Here is a 17680-nt window from a genome sequence, read left to right as displayed (position 1 = left end):
TATTCAATCATGAATTCATCAATGGATTAATCCACTGATGAGATTACACCCTCAAAATCCAGTCACTTCCTCAAAGCCTCACCTGTGACCACTGCTGCCCTGGGGACCATGCTGTCAGCACATGAGCCTCTGGGGGCATCCCATATCTAAACCACAACTAGTGATTGCACAGAAGACAAACACGGGTCTTACTGTGGTCCAGACAGTGGGCTGGATCAGAGATTGGAGTGGAAGCAGGAGGGAGAAGTGGGTTTCCTCTTCTCAGACTTCCTGCAAACCAAGGGACCTCTTCCCTCCACAGCAGCCAGACATCTGCTAACACTGGTGCCTCTCTGTATTTCAGGGGAACACATGGATTTGTACTTTGCCTTCGGTTTCAAGGGTGTTTGGTTTTTAACCCTGTGCTTTTCAGACTGAGTTGTGCGAGATGTGATTTACAAATGCGGTATGCCCTCTTCTCAGTCAAATTAAAAACAGTTCCCATGGCCACAGTCCATTCATTCTTCATTCACTTGTTTGGTGGCACTGGGGATTGAACCCAGGGGTGCTCTGCTGCTGAGCTACCTCCCCAGCACGTCCTATGTTGTATTCTGAGAGAGTACCTTGTTAAGTTGTGCAGGCTGTTCTGGAATTTGGGGTCCTCCTGCCTCAGCCTCCTGAGTTGCTGGGAAATTAGATTTTTGACTTCTGTCTCCATCCCTCCCTTCCAATTTCAGGACATGTAAAACAAAACGTTTTTCTCAGAATCCTCTAAGTGAACCCTCATACTGTTTGGGGCAAACAGGCTCTTTTCCTGGCCCACCCTCAACAGAACACACCCTAGGTGTGCTTGTGTGTGAGCCCACATTTGTGTATGCATGCTAAGTGGTTGCAGAAAATGTTTCACCAACATACCAAGAGCATGCATTTGGAAATCAGATCTATTTTTAAAGCTTTTTTTCACTACTTATTAGGATACTAGGGTAACTGTAAGAAGTTACAAAAACTCTCTGAGCCTTAGTTTATTTGAAAAGGGGCGCCAAGATGCCATGTGGATTGAATCACACAGTTCCATGCACACATTATGCACTTGGTGAAGACTAGTATCCCTCTGATCTAGTGACCCAGCCTTTCCTCGGACCTGAGCCAGGTCACAGACATTCTTGAGATGATCAACTGGCCCAAGGGGTACTCAGTGGCTATGCTCTGTTAACTGGACCTAATGGGGCTTTGCCACCTTATCTCCACCCATTACTTGTGATAGCCCCTGGAAGGCATTGCAAGGGACTGAATATCTTTCTGGCTCAAATTTTAGAAGCATGCAAGGTGAGTGGCTCTTCATCTTGGTTGTTGTTTTTTTTTTTTGTTTGTTTGTTTTGTTTTGTTGGTTTTGGGGATTGAATTCAGGGGCATTCGACAGGTGAGCCACATCCCCAGCTTTATGTTGTATTTTATTTAGAGACAGGGTCTCACTGAAGTGCTTAGGGCCTCACTTTTGCTGAGGCTGGCTTTGAACTCACGATCCTCCTGTCTCGGCCTCCCGAGATGCTGGAATTACAGGTGTGTAACACCAAGCCTGGCCAGCTTTGCATCTTGACACTAGTGCTTCTACTGAGCTTTCCAGAACATATGTGTGGATCCAGGAGCACATGCATAGAAGCTTGAGCCCAATGCATGTATGCATAGAAAATCACACACACGGACACGCAGAACCTTTGTACCCTCTTTAAGACATTTTTTCCATCTGAGTTTTCCATGGAAAGCACTGTGATAAGTTCTGTTGATTTTGCAACAGAAACAACAGACAATTGCCCAGCTCCACAGCTGTGCCTCCTCCATGCCCAGCCCCTGCTAATGTTGTTTAGAGTCATGGATGAAAGTGCACTAACGACTTAAGGAAGCCTTAGAAGATGGAGGAAGAAGGAGAGGGCACGGATAGATTGCGGGGCTGGAAAGACGGGACTGAGAGGGGTTGTCCACAAATCTCCAGCAGAAGGGAAATAAGCACCCACGTACTCCACCCGAGGCTGGGTCATAACAATCATGATTCCTGCCATTCACAGTTTACTTTAGCAAATAAAATGCAAATCTCTTCATTTCATCCTCATGACCCTCCAGGGACAGATGGCATGACCCCTATTTGACAGATGAGGGAAATAAGACCCATGCATGCTCAAGACTTCCTGGGGACCTGCGAGTGACCAAGCAGAATTTCAAACTTGTGCATCTGATGTCACACTGCACTCACTGTGCATGGGGTGGATCCCCAGAATCCCCCAGGGTGCAGAGATTGAAGAGGTACGTCCTGGAGGATGCTAGCTCATTCTATCCACGTAGCACATGGCATTCCTGCTGTGATTGGCGGTCCAGCCGGGGCTCACTCCTGCAATGCTCTGCGTCAGGGTGTGCCGCGTGACTCACCCTCACTGACTAGAAGTGTGTGTGTCAGCGGAGGCCTGACCATCTTTCCCAGGATGGGCGTCCCTCTTCCTTTTCCACCAAATCACAAAACATGCACCCAGTAAAGATGGCTGAAGCTAGAGAGGGAGGGAGCCCGGCAAGACCAATTGGTGACATTCCCTCCAGGGTAAGAAATGCTCTCTGGTGATTTTGCCATCCTAATCTTCAGCCCTGTGTTATAGTGGTTCAGCTCTCTGAACGAATGCCACTTCTTTCTTTGCTTTAAGGAACAAAAAACTCCCCCTGGCTGGTCCAACCGGCTAGAAGTCCCCAGACGGCCCCAATAAATGGAAAATGAATCCCACAGTTCCATAAAACAAACTTCTCCATGATTCTGAGACAGAATTAATTCAAATGTGACTTGTTAGGCATGGCTATTATTTCAAACCATTCGTGTCCTATCCCCTTTCCTTCAAATAAAGCAAAGTGGCTATTGGACAGGGAAAATGTAAAAAGACAGCAGCGTATTTCCAATGGTGAAATGTTCCTATTACACTATTCCAAACTAATAATCCGAGGAGAGAAGAAAGCGTGTGCTTTTCAAAAACAGTCATGAATCTCTTTTTCCGTTGGCCTAGAATCACTTCTTATTTTCTTCAGCCACATTTTATTTGGCTCAGTGTCTGGCTTTTGGGGCCAGCTTGACATTTACGGCTTTTCCAGGTATTTGGAAATCCAGAGTTACTAAGTGGCACTTGTAGGGTGATTAAAGCCTGTCACGTCTCACAGGTTCCCTCCGGTGCATCTTGAGCCTTCCTCCCCTGAAGCTGCCTCCCTCCTGCCCAGGAGCAAAACCTGGGAGGTAGAATTGTTAGGGGATGAGCATTGGAAACTCTTTGAACTTTAAACTCAATTTACCTATTGACCATTCCTGAACCATCACCGTTTAAAAGTTTAGAAGTTCACACTCAGTCTGCTAAATTCCAAATGCTTAAAACTAAAGAATTACCTTTACTGCACCTGGGGCCCACATGTATTCCCAGAGGATCAGAGATAGACCCTCACCTCCTGCTCTGTCTGTTGGAGGAGAAGGGAGAGTGCATGGCCCCTGTCCTAGCTCCTGGGCCCCTGGCTTCGTGCTTCTGTGGATTCAGAACAGAGACCAGGATGTTAGCCTGATTCTCTGTGCCACCCGCAGGCTGCGGTCTAGACCTGGGTTTGATTTGGAGTTTCTGTGCGGAGCGGCGGGGACAGCCATGACTGGTTGTACATCTGTGGTTTGCAGCTACCCTGCCCATGCAGAACCGTCGGCCAGGCTCCATTTGTAAAAACGACACATATTTCGCCTAGCGTTCCTTCTTCCTTGCCAACCTTAGAAGTGCATCGGTTAGATTTATGTTGACTTATTTCCCGGTTGTCTTGTGAGTGCCCAGGCCTGTGACCCTGACAGAATCCTCTGCAGGTGGCCCTTAGACATCAAGGTCACCACAGTGTCACCGCTTGCTCTTCGGATCCTGAGAACGGCCCTTTCCATGAACAGCCACCTGTTTCTCTGCTTTCCCCTGCATCTGACCTCTGTTTTCCCACTTTCTTGAAAGTGAATATTTGACCTCTTGACGTTGAATTCTTAATTTGGGGGTCATCCTGCAGCAGCTCCATCCACACCCCTACTCATGGCCACGTCCAGAGCTTGGCAACAGTAGCCTCCCACTGAAGGGAAGGCGATGTTCCCGTTGGCTGGTAGAACAAACGGGAATTTCAGATGCTTAAATGTAGTTACCCCATTTTAGTGTCAAAGGTGACCTCTCTGCATGGCGGTTGCTTTTTCTACCCCAGCATCTATATTCACCTCCTCTGAGAGGAACTCTGATGCTTCCTTTGAGGCATTATGGGCTGTTTTCAGCAGGGGACCCAGGCCTAGCCTATCAGCAGGGTCTGGACTCAGGATGAGTACACGATTGGATACAAGACACAAGAGAGAGCAATCGGAAGAAGTCCACAAAATTTTCTAGAACCACTGGAATGGAGGAACTCTTGTTAACACTCAGTTCATTGATAGAAGAATGTAAGTCTGACTCTAATGGGCACCAAGGAGGGTGAGCTTGCCTGGAATGAAGCCAAGGCAAAGAAAAAGAGCCAAGAAATGATGAATGATGGAGTTATGGTGACATATAAAATATCCTGGAACCATCTGTACCTGAAGGCGTATGAACTTTTGGTATTAACTTTGTGTGAACCAGTAAGTCTGTGCAGGTTTTTTAAAAAAATTCTTCTCTTTTGGCTTTATGTAACTTAAGTGAAATTTCAAAAAAGGGTGAATGTGAGTTGGTTAAAATAAGTCTAATGGATTCTTCTATGATTTTCAACCCTGGGCCCTGGAGACATACTGTTAGGCTCACTGCAGCGAGACAGTGTTTACCAGCTATCTGGGTCTGCCTTAACCCAGTCACATGGACACCCAGAAGTCACCATCACATCACAGTACCCAGAAACATCTCAAACGTCCATTTCCAAAACCAAACTCCTGACTTCTCCCTTTCATACACACGTCCTTTCCTAGGTCCCTGTCTTGTGAGAGGGGCCATGGCCACGTCTTCAATGGCTCAGTCCAGAAACCAGAGAGACAGCTATCCTTGCTCCTTCTCCTCCACCTCCCACCCTCAAGCCATCAGAATTTCCTGTCTGCTTGGCCTCTGGGATGTGTCTCAACTCTGCAGACTTCTCTCCATCACTACTGCCTTCACCCCAATTTAAGGGTCACCCACCCTCTCCACCATTAGTGGAACCCTTCATCCTTTAAAGTGGTTTTCCAATCCAATCTCTGCACTACGGCCTAGGAAACGCTCTGCTTCCCATAGGGTGTAGAACCAACTCATCCCTGAGGACTGGGGGCTCTGCGTGCCCCAGCTCCTTCCTGCATCTCCAATGTGATTGTGCACCAAACCGTCTTCCATAAACCAAATCCCATGAGATTTTGCATTTGATAGTTTCTAGCTCACATGCAGGCTGCTTCCAGGGGAGTTCCTGGTGGCGGTCCTTCCATGTAGCATGCTCAGCCCTCTTGCCAGAGCTTTACAAGTCTGCCATGTGTCCTTCAGATGCAGCTTGAATACGAGGCCATCTCTGAACCTGGCCATTCTTCCCCTCAACACCCCATCCATTTCCCTCACATACCTCTACGTCCAGGAACGACTTATTTATTGCCTCACCATTTGCTCTCTGTCTTACCACTCCACCAAACTGCACGAGAGCATGTGGGGAGCACCTGGTGAACACCACTGAAGAAGGAGGAGATCTGGGACCCCAGCTGCAGACAAGGCTGCGTCTCCAGACCAAATAAAGAGCATGTGCTGCTCACACGTGGGCCCGGCCAAGTGTTCGCAGATGCTGGTGTGGGCACCAAGCACAAGTTCATCTGCTATGTTAGTGAATTATGCTGGCTTTTGTGTTGCGTATTTTCTCAGTCCAGAGGTTTCTTCTTAATTTTTTTTAAAATATGAGGTTCTCCCCAGTTTTACTTCCTGCCCACCAGGCCCTAGTAATTTGTTCAAGCCGATCTCCCTAGTACCACCTCCTCCTTTTTAATGGTAAACTTTGGTTCTCATTAGGACATTCCCACTGAGATATTCTAATTTTGAAGTTGTCAAATATAAAAGTGATTGTCTCAAGGAAATGAAAGGTTCTAGATTTGGTCAGAGAGAATCAAATAGATCAGAAAGCCCAGAGGCATTACCTCATTTCCAACCCTCCTCACCGCCTTTAGCAGGTTGTATGTCTTTTCAAAGATGAAAACTAAGAAATGAATCAACATGGAGCTGGTGCGCATCAAGTGCAAAAATAAAAAAAGTGAAGGGAGAAAAATTATATATATGACTTATCTATCGTATATATGCTTATGTAGAGATAAAATAGGAATACAAATGTAATGATTTCAAAGGCATCACATAGAACATGATCTTATTAAAGAAAATATCTCAAATAAGAGTCAAAGATTCAATGAAGAGGCTATTGGACAATTAAAGAAGATGAAACATGAGTTGGCAAATGTGGGGAAAGAAATGAAAAAAACAGTAATATAAACGGTATCAGGTGGAACAAGAAATTGGTCACTCACAGCCAATGGTGGGCTTGAAGAAATTTTGCACAATGAAGGACAGTGATGGCATTGAACCATCACAGAAAAGGTGACAGAGACGGAAGAAAACAGAGGAGATGTGAAATAGGCATAGTGGGCTGCCCAGGGGTACAGGTACCAATGCAAAGACCCCACAGCTCAGAGGAGAAGTAGAAGAAACACTGGAAACACATCTTCATTCAGAAACAAAAGACCACACCCACATTCTTGGAAAAATGATATGAAAAACAAAAGGTAGATTCTGGGAGAAATTAATGTGATTTGTTTTTTAAATAAGAAAAGTGGGATACTCTGGGCAGGAAAAAACCAAAACACACAAGGCAGCAAGAGTGTCATCTGGGATGCCCGTGGCCTTGCCCGGGCCCACATGGGCTCACAACCTCACTCCTGCAAGGTGACCCCTGAGGAGAAGCCTCACATGGGAGCTTGTTAGGAACTCAGGATCTCAGGCCTTACCCGGATCAACTGAACCAGAGCTGGTGTTGGGGTCTCCTGGTGACACCGATGTGCTCTGGCGTGTGGGAAATGACAGCTGCCATGCCGAAGGGACCTGTTCTCGCCCTTCCCTACCAGGAGGACCTCTGCATTAGGAGCAAGTGGGATCCCAGAGAGAGCTCACTGCTCAGTTCCAAGGGATCATGGTGGATCCAGTTTCTTCCTGTCACTCTCCACCCTCAGGACTGACTTGTAATTCATAATATACTTTCTTTTCTTCCTTTGTCTCTCTTTCCCTCCCTCCCCCCTTCCTTCTCTCATTTGCTCTATTTTTCCTGCTTTCTTTTTTTCTTATACACGTCGAGAAATAGTACATTAACTTGTAACTGGGGGTGAAACACTTATGTCTGGGAATTTTGAAAGCTTTATGTTATATAAAAATATATGATATATAAAAAATATATAAGAAAGTATGAATCAAAACATGTTAAATAAAAATGCATGTATATATTTATATTACATAGAGATATTTATATTCTGTACATTTATAGATGAAATAAGAAAAGTGAATTAAAAATGAATTTAAAAAATAAATTAAAAATAAGTTAAGATTTTTATATAACTCAATTAATTGAATGTACCTCAAAATTATTGTTGTTTTTTTTTTTTAAATGTGGGTCAGGACCTCATCATTAGAAATATGGAGAAGCAGTGACTATCTAAGGACAGGTTTTTTTCCACTTGCTTGTGTCTTCCTTTTATAGTCGTTGCTGACATTGCAATTGAGTTCCTTTGCCTCGTCGTTCATCCTCCTGCTAGAAGTTCAGATCTGAGAGCTCACGGTCATATCCATTTCCTTCAGCCCATTCCTTTCAGTCCCTGAAATGTGGCAGGGACTCAGGAAATACTATGGCGTGAATGAATGATTCTAACACACAGTATTCCTCTTCCTTTGCCTTAAAAGAGCAACTGTCTTTTTATCTGAGAAATTCACCCATTACAACTGAATTTTGGATAGTGGTCAGAGATCCAGCAGTAACCACCTGGTGGTGTCACCCCTGCGCTGCTTCCAGGGCCCCCTACCTCTGTTGCTTCCTGGGATTGTGACCTTCTGGGCAAGGCTTTTACTCTCTGCTTCTCACCTTTGTTATGGAGATAACAGTATCAGTTGGGAAGATAAATAGGTCATGCACTAGAAGCATTTGGAAAATGCGTTACAGTCTGCAAAATTCTGGATTTTAGTTTTAATATACTGCATATTAGAAGACAGAACTTTGAGATGTTTGTTGCAATCCCATGGCTCAGGTTTATCTCCAGAAATGGAACTTTCTATGACGATTTGTGTGAAAGCAAATTATTGGAAAGGGTTCCAGGGAAAAACCAATGGAGCGGGGACCTGAAACTAGGCATCAAACAAGGAGTCCATGTTTATGTGTCATCCTACAAGGGCAGCTCAGTCCAAGGGGTGTGTAGCTCTAGACACATGTTACCACCTGCCTCAGGGCTATACCAATCAGGGTCGACAGAGCCCCAGACCCACCAGCCATGGGTAAAGAGCTGTCTTGGGAATGGGGTGCCTAGACTCCCAGGTATTTCTACTCCAGTTCTTCGGCAGTTTAGGCAGAACCCTCTCAAGTCGGTCAAGGGCACTCATCATTAAAGAGCTACAAGGTCTGGCCATTGGGCATGATGGTAATCTAGGAATTAGCATGCACAAATATGGAAAAGGGATTAAGGGAAGAGGAAAGATGGATCGAGTATGCACCAAGAAATTCCCGTCTCAATAACAGACTATTGTTCTCGGCCGTGGAGTTCACGTCAGGAGTGAAGGTTGGATTGGCGCACACTTTCACCTTATGTTCATGGAGTATTTCTCCTTTCTCTTTGAAGTGCTTCTATTTATAACTCATGCATCAGGGTAGCTGAGAACAGGCCTGGCTGTATCACGTGCAAACCATAAAAAAGTAAGTTTTCAAGGGCAATAGGTTAAACAAAGGAAAGGGGTTCACTGGTTTTACAACCACGAGTGGTTTCTATTTTTCAATAAGTCAAGCTCCTTAGAAGACATGGCTGAATGGGCAAAGAGCCCTCTCGGGGGAAATTTGTGCTTTTACAGTTTGATTTTCTTTGGGGTGAAGGGGAAAATGCAAGCCACGGTTTAAAATTATCCATTTCATCACGACTCTGAAAATCACTGGCAGTATTTCTGAGAGGGAGAGGACATTTATAAAACCTGCTCCAGAAATAAAACTTACTTTTGGAATTTGAGGGTTGCTTTTCACGATCAGCTCTATCTAGCTGGAAACTTTAGAGCTCCTGGCAGTTTGGGGTAGTTGGTGTCTTTTTCTTTTCATCCACAAATGCTCTGACCTCTATGGTGTCTACAGCTGTCCCCGAGGAGGAGCTGTCACCGTGCTACCCCGCTTGTCTCTCTCTCTCCATGTGGAAGCTCAAGGGCTAAGTTAAAGAGCCCCTGAATCAGCTCAGGGGACTGCAAACAATGACTTGTGGACAATTCTAGCCGTGTCCTGCTCATTTCGCTCTTCAGCTGAGAGCAGATTTTCACATGTCTAAATGATTACAAAGAAGTCAAAGGCCGAATCGAAACCTGTCCCATAGAAAAGTTGCAGGGGTTTTGTCTGTGGCTACTTTAGTGTGGCAATGGCACAGTGATATAGTTGGACAGAGACTTTAGGCCCACATAGCCAAAAATATTTCCTCTTTGTCCTTTACAGGAGAAGTAGACTGAGTCATGACCCAGGGCAATGCACCCCTCTCTTAACTTATCTGTAAGATGGGGTGATAGTGGTACCCACCTTCCCAGGAAGGCAGCTTAATGAGACAACATACTACATGGAAGCACACAGACCCTGGGGCCAGGGGTCCAGATTCAGGTCTGGCTCTGCTGTTACTACCTGGATTACTTTAGGTGTGCAACTCAATTTCTCAGAAGCTCAGATTTTGCTTGGTGGGGTGGGGGGTCCAGGGAGGCTCTACTTGGAGTTAATAGTTCATTACTCTTGGATAGTCCCTGGCTGCATTAAGTGGTCTGTGAGTGTTTATTAAAAAGAGAAGGGGCGGGGGAGGTGAAATCATGGTGTTTGCTTATCATGTTCTAGCAGCTGCTCATATCCAGCAAAGACCCTCACCATATTGTAAAAAAGAGTGAGGGGTCTGTGGCTGAATTTCTCATGTGTGAATCCTGGTCCCCTCCCTCTCTACCCTGGGTCCTTGAGCCTGTGACTTTTCTCTCTAAGCCTTGATCTGATCGTCTGTAAAATGTGGGTAGTAATAATAACGATGTCCTCTTTGGACTATTGTGAGGTTTAAATGAATCTGGATGTATGTGAAGACTTGGCATGGTGCCCGGCACTGTGTAAGTTACTTTCCATTACAATGGTTCTGAATGCCATTAAAATAAATGCACAGCTATGAAAAAAATAATTCTACCCAATAATCATCCCCAAATCACTACTCATAACACTGCGCTACGTGAACCATTCTCTGGAGTGGTGGTGACCTGGGAGAAGGTGCTGTCCTGACAGTTGTTGAAGGGTTGAGGATGCCAATGGGCTGTAGCTTGTCTCTACTCTCCAGTGAGGACCTACCCCCAATGCCTGGGTATGGGACAAACACTAGGCATGACCGCCAATTACCTGTCTCTACGTTTGGGCCCTATAGAACATCCCAGTCACTGTTGGACCACTGATCTGGCTGACCTTCTCGGTTATGTGATCTTGGCTACAAGACACTTTTGCTTTCATTGACAGTTACTGTCAGCCTTGCTCCAACCCACTTTCTAGAGAAGCTTCTGTGGCTCAACTTCTGCCACTGTGTCAAAAGACTCAGACATGATTCTGGGGACCCAGCCTGCTGGCCCAAGAGAAGGGACCTCTGACATTCTCGGGCATGGCACCTGGACAGTCTACTGTGGAGGATCTTCAGGAAAAGAGCAAGACCTGCTTCTGATTGCAAAAGTTAAGTGGAGGAGGCACATCCCTCTCCTGCTCCCTGGCAGCAAGAGCCAGGACCCACCATCTTGGTCTACAGCATTGGGGAGGCTGAAGCTCTGGGGAGAGGCACAAAGACACATCGTCAGGTGGACACGATGTGCAGCAGTACCGAGGGCCAGGTGCGTGGAGGAGCCATTAGTGACGAGGGCTGTAGTGGCTGTGACTGTGGCCCTAAGCTCTCTATGTAGATCATTCCTGCAGCTCAGGGTGCAAGGACTTCTTCAGGGTCCTGCTGAGTTGCAGCTCTGTCTTCCTCTGTGGGCTACCAGGTGTCCTTCTAATTCACTTCTTCTCTGAATCGGCTCACCAATGAGGTTTCTGCTGTTTGTGACCAAGACCCTGGGAAGTGCGCCAGGGCTGGGCTGGCCAATGGGTCTCCCACCCCTGAGCGAGACTCTTTACCAGGATACCCCCGGGGAACAAAGACAACATTAATAATCTGTTTTTCTTGCTTTACTCGTTCCTTTCTGACCATACAACCTCCATCTGGTTTATAATATTTAAAAACGTTGGAAGCTTGGGATTAAACCAACAAGAACCCAGAAAAATTTTCATTAAAAACAAAAACCCAAGTGAAAGTTGTTCAGATGAAGCCAAGTATCCATAACTGGGAAAGCAGTCTGTTCCATTTTCTGAATTGAGTTTTCAGTGATTTAGTGGACTGTGTCATCTATTCCATGCATGGTTTTCAACTTTTCATTTCCATTGTTGTCTTGGATCATTTTTTTAAATTGCATGCAGCAAGCATATCATTTGGGACTCTTGAGGTTGGTATTTAGAGAAGAAATGAAGATGCAGTCTTGTCTCATGAATTACTAAAGCGACATTAAGAGAATGAGAAACATACAAAGATTAGCATCCTCACACGAAACTGTCCCCACTAACCGTGGAATTCCAAAGAAAGAAATAAGTGTATCTTGGAGTTGTCTGACAACTTCGTTTTCTTTCTTTCCAGTTATCCCTCTTGTTGGATATATTTATCACTTAATTCACACCAATTTTCAACCCAGATACTTATCGAAATATTTATTGTGAACCTGCCTTCTACTAGGTACATAAAGATATGAAGAGAAAATATTTTCTCTCTTTTTTTTTTCAGAGTGAAAAATTAGAAGTTTATTAAAGGACAGCAGAAAAGACTTCTCCCTTCTCCCGGAGGAAGAAGGGGACCCAAGAGGTGGAATCTGTGGAAGTGCAGTTGCCTCTCCATTTTATAGTTTTTGGTGATGGAATGTAGGTGGAAAGGCCCGAGGGGTGGGACACAGGTGGGCCAAAGAAGTAACCTGGGCAGGAAGGACTTCATTAACACTTCTTTGGGATGGGCTATGTACAAATCTGCTGGGACTGTTCATTAACATTTCTTTTCTCTGGACTTCATTAACATTCCAGGAGAGTTGCTCAAGTTTTCCAGGAATTCATTCTCAACATGGCCTCCATTTTAGATTTCACGAGATATTAGACCTGATTTACCTAACTACACTGACTACCTAACTTTAAATCTGGCTTCATTCCCCCCTCTAATTTTGGGAACTCCTTACTGCTGTAAGGAAAGGGGGCAAACATCGTTCTGACTTCTTCAGGCTGAAAGGGGATGCTATTGGGCAAGCAGATTGGAGTCCCCTTTAAAAATCAGGTCTATCGAGTGGTCCATGATAGAAGTCCGATTGAGAAGTAAGTAATAGGCTGAAAGGCCATGTGAGTGATGGGTGGTCTATAAGAGAAACAAGAATTCATTAGTATTGGAACCAGATTGATGTAGTAATAAATGCCATAGCACAGGAATATACCAATGAGTATGATGCCAAAGACAGAGACTAACAATGTTTTCCACCAGGAAGTAACAGAGAACCAGGAGCATTTTCTTTGTACTTCTGTGTTTGCAGACCGAGACTTCACCAGAACAAATACAGAGAAAAACTGTTTTCTCCATCTTTGCCTAGCCAGAGCCTATTCCTGTGATTGGCATTCAGCCGGTTTCAATAAATACTTGCTGAATGAATGAATAATTCCACTCTCAGAGATTTCACAGGTTAGCGGCATAGGCAAATGTGAATAGATATCAAGGCTACTGAGCAGACAGGTGTTCTGAAAGAAGAGAGAAGATGACATCAGGTGGATATCCCAGAGAGAGAATCCCAGTCTACTTAGGAAGGTCAGGTCCAAGATATTATTATTTTTTATATTCCCTCATGAAATGGAATCTTCCAGCCACCTCTGAATCCACCCTTATATGTGTATTTATGGAAAGGGGCCCATTGTTGGGCCAGTCTTCACTAGGGTCCTCTCTTCCGGTACTACCATCCTCTTACTATCTCTATCCCCAGCCAGATCCCTTTGCCTCTTTCCCCAAGGAACTGTAAGCAGAAGTTCTCTGGGAGTAGATGTTTTGCAGAATTTTTGGGTGATCACAGTCCGATCCTGTTACCATTCTTCACTCCAGGAAATGTCCTGTCTCGTCATAACAGCTGCCCCTCGCCCAGTATCCAGCTGTTCCCTAATCCTGGTCATTTTTTCATGCCATGTGGTTGAACTCCTCCCCTTACTAATAACTCATGCCTAGACCTTCCTTTGCACATCCAAGGGTGTGCTAGGAGAGGACCCTGGGCGCTGGGTGTTCAGCTTTGGCATGACAAAGAACTTGGGGCTGGATCCTCAGGGATCTCATGATTAGGGTGCAATCCTTTCTTCAACCTCTAGAGCAAAGAGGTTGGGAATAAGGATGCAGAAATCTTTCCTGTTGCCTTAGCACAGACTTGGGCATGGACAGAGACTCATAAAATATTTAAAACAGCATGAGTAAAAGGTCAATCAGACAGAAAGGGTGGGTGATTGGTGAAGAAGCTCCCAAGGGAGTCAAGCAGAGATGGATTTGGGCTTGTGGGTAAGTCTTGGCAAGCAAAAGGTTTCTCAGAAATCAACAAAGACAGAGGGGACAGTGAAGATAAAAACTTTAAAAAACTTTAGCAGAATCGTGGTATATGCTTCCCCTAGATTTCGTCTGTACCAAGATTTTAAGGGGTAGGGTTGGGGAGAATCCACTACCTTGAGGTTTGCTCCCAGGGGGTGAGACATGTGGATGGCTAGAAAAAGGAACTGTAAACTTGGAAAATCTGATTGAATCACAGGAAATCAAGAACTTGAGCCCTCTGGTCCTGCGGAATCCATATTAAATGTGTCCTTTGGGTGCCCTTGTTGCTTTTTTGTCCAATCTATAGGAATCATTTCTCTTCCAAAAAGTAAAATGCACAGAGCCAGCTCTGCTTTCCTCCCTGTGATGTGTCAGGCATCCTTCACCGACTCTTCCAGTGCCGAGCATGGCTTCCACGGGGACGAACATCAGCAGGTCCCAGCCATTGCTTTTTGTGGTCTGATGATGCATCAGATCACATCCAGCTGGACAGTGAGGAGAGCAGAGGACAGGGACACAATAACAAACCTTGCCCTGAGGTTTCTGGGGGATGCTCTCAGTTTGCAAAGTTTGCCTCACGCTTAAGTCATCAACAGTGTGTCATGGCACACATGACACCAAGACTCACTCTCCTCACTTTACCCAAGTGGGAGCAAGCAAAATAGAATTCGGGTAACATTTTTATACTCCTTTTTAGGTATTAACTGTAATAGGGAGGAGTGACTTATCAACTCTGTGAACCTTAGAGCTGGCAGAATTTCATGATGATCAGAAGCCCCTTTCGGATCACATAGTTCTACCCTTTTCTAGCATGTGAACCCCTTTACAAAGACCCTACCAAATAAGCTTCCACGTGCCACGCGGGTGGATAGCTCATCATTTTTAGGGGCATTTCATTTCCTCTTTGGCCAGGTGTGATTTGGAAAGTATTTACAAAACATCCGAGTTCATCCACAATCAGTCTTAATTATACCCTGGAAATAGAATCTTCATTCACTTAGTAGCTCAGTTCAAAAATCTGGGAATAATTTTTTACTCTCCTCTGTCTCTTAGTCCTTCCTTCCAATCCATCCACAGACACCATCAGATCTACCCTCAGCTGTTATACCAAGCTCATCACATTTCCTTGGTGTCTAGCCCTCTATATGAGCCACCATTATTCTTAAGCTTGGACCACTGCAGTAATTCCCTAACCAGGGCCCATGCTTCCATCTTTCTTTGCATCTGTTGTCTGTATTGCAAAGGAGACTCATTTAAAAATAGTTTCTATCACGTGTCCCCATGGTCAGAAGTGATTTCTAAGCACACTCATATTGTAGCCATGCAAAGGTTTATGGTGTTCTCTGACCTCTGGCTCTTTCTCTAACCAAGAAGAGTCCCTTTTCCTTCTTGCTATTCTCTAATCATTCCTTGAAAATACCCAGGCCTTTGCATCATTTGTTCCTTCTGCATAGGATTCTCTTCAATCAGGTGCCAAAAATAAATGTATTTTGGAGAAAATACTACCTTTCTAACAAATGATGCTGGGAAAATGGATATCAGTATTTAGAGAAATGAAATTAAATCCCTATCTTTCACGTTGCACAAAAATCAAATCAAAATGGATCAAAGACCTAGGTATTAGACCAGAAACCTTGCATCTGATACAAGAAAACATAGGGTCAATACTCCATCATATAGGTGCAGGTACCATCTTCCTAAACAAAATCCCTAAAGCTCAAGAAATAACACCAACAATCAATAAGTGGGTTGCTATAAAATTTTAAAACTCTGCACAGAAGAGGAACTGGTTAAAGGAGTGAAGAGAAAGTCTATGGAATGGAAGAAAAAAATCTTTTCTAGCTACTCCTCTGACAGGGGATTATGAATATAAAGATCTCAAAGAAATCTTACTATGAAAAAGCAACACAATCAATAAATGGGCAAAAGAACTAGACAGAAATTTCTCAAATGAAGATATAGTGATGACCAAGAAATATATGAAAAAATGTTCAACATCTCTAGCAATCAGGGAAATGCAAATTAAAACTATACTAAGATTTCATCTCACTCCAGCCATAATGGCAATTATCTAGGAGACAAATAATAATAAATTCTGGTGACGATGTGAGGAAAAAGTCACACACATTGTTGGTGGAACTGCAAATTAATACAATCATTTTGGAAAACAGTGTGTAGATTTCCTCAAAAACCTAGGGATGGAACCACCATATATGATCCAACTATCCCACCCTGTTATAGTTTGGATATGAGGAGTCCCCCAGAAGCTAATGTGTGAGTCAATGCAAGAAAATTTAGAGGAGAAATGATTGAGTAATGAAGGTCTTAACCTAACCAGTCACTGGCCAGTGAATTTGTTCCCTGATGGGATTAATGGAGAGGTGACTGAAGGCAGGTGGGGTGTGGCTGGAGGAGGTGGGTCATTGCTGGCATGAATTTGGGGGTCTATTATTTGTATCTCTGCTTTCTGATCACCATGTGAGCTGCTTCCCTCTGCCACACTCTTCCACCATGATATTCAGCCTCACCTTGAGCCCAAGAAATGGATGCTGGTTTCCATGGACTGAGACGTCTGAAACTGTGAGCCCCCAAATAAACTTTCCCTCCTCTCCAGTTGTTCTTTTTAGGTCTTTGAGTCACAGCAGTGAAAACGCTGACTAAAACACATTCCTTGGTGTTTACCCAAAAGATCTCAAACCAGTATACTACAGCAATATACCTCAATGTTTATCGCAGCACAATCTACAATAGCCAAATTATGGAATCAATCAAGAAGCTCATCAACAGATGAATGGATCAAGAAATGGTGGTGTGTATACACAACGGGGTCCTACTCAGCCATAAAGAATTGCATAATGGGGCTGGGGATGTGGCTCAAGCGCTAGCGCGCTCGCCTGGCATGCGTGCTGCCCGGGTTCGATTCTCAGCACCACATACAAACAAAGATGTTGTGTCCGCCAATAACTAAAAAATAAATATTAAAAAAAAATTGTAATACATTCTGTTGTCATACATAACAAATCAGAATTTAAAACATAAATTTAAAAAAAAAAGAATTGCATAATGATATTTGCCAGTAAATAGATGGAACTGGAGAAAATCATGCAAAGTGAAATAAGCCAGACTTAGAGAGTCAAGGGCTGAATGTTTTCTCTCATACAGGGAAGCTAGAGAGAAATAAGGGAATGAAAGCTAGGGTGGGGGATCAGATATCACAAAGATGTAGGGAAGATTCTTGGAATGAAAGGAGGAGAAACAGAAGGAGGAAGGGAAAGGGAGAAGAAACATGGAATGTATTCAACAAAATCTTGTTCTATATGTATATCAATGTGCCGAAGGGAATTTTACTTTTATGTATATGAAGAAAAATACCAATCAAAAATAAATAAATAAAGGGGTGAAAGGAAGATCAGCAGAGTAAAGAAGGAAAAAATGGGAGGGAAGAAGAAAGGGCATGGAAGGGGGATTGCAATGAAATTCTTTGCATGAATTATTTTATCAAAATGAACCCCAATATTATGTATGATTATAATGCTCTGATAAAGAAGATAGTGGAGCTGGTAACACCCCAGCCACTGTGCTATAGAGAGATGGCCCTGCACTTTAGTCCCCAAGCTCTTCCTGTTTCTAACCTGAATTTTTCCCAGTCCAGATATTTCTAGTATACAGGAATATTTCTGTATATTAGGAAATTCCATATATTGACAATTTTAATTCAGTTTGCCAACCGCCTCCCCATTGGGCTGGGCTGGGCCCATGCAGCCATTAGGTGTGAGGCTGTGAAGTCATCTGCAAGCGTGGATCCGGTTT

This window comes from Ictidomys tridecemlineatus, chromosome 16, assembly GCF_052094955.1.
Source record: "Ictidomys tridecemlineatus isolate mIctTri1 chromosome 16, mIctTri1.hap1, whole genome shotgun sequence".
NCBI lineage: Eukaryota > Metazoa > Chordata > Mammalia > Rodentia > Sciuridae > Ictidomys > Ictidomys tridecemlineatus.
The sequence above is the reverse complement of the archived record's forward strand: the minus strand, read 5'-3'. Positions refer to the sequence as shown.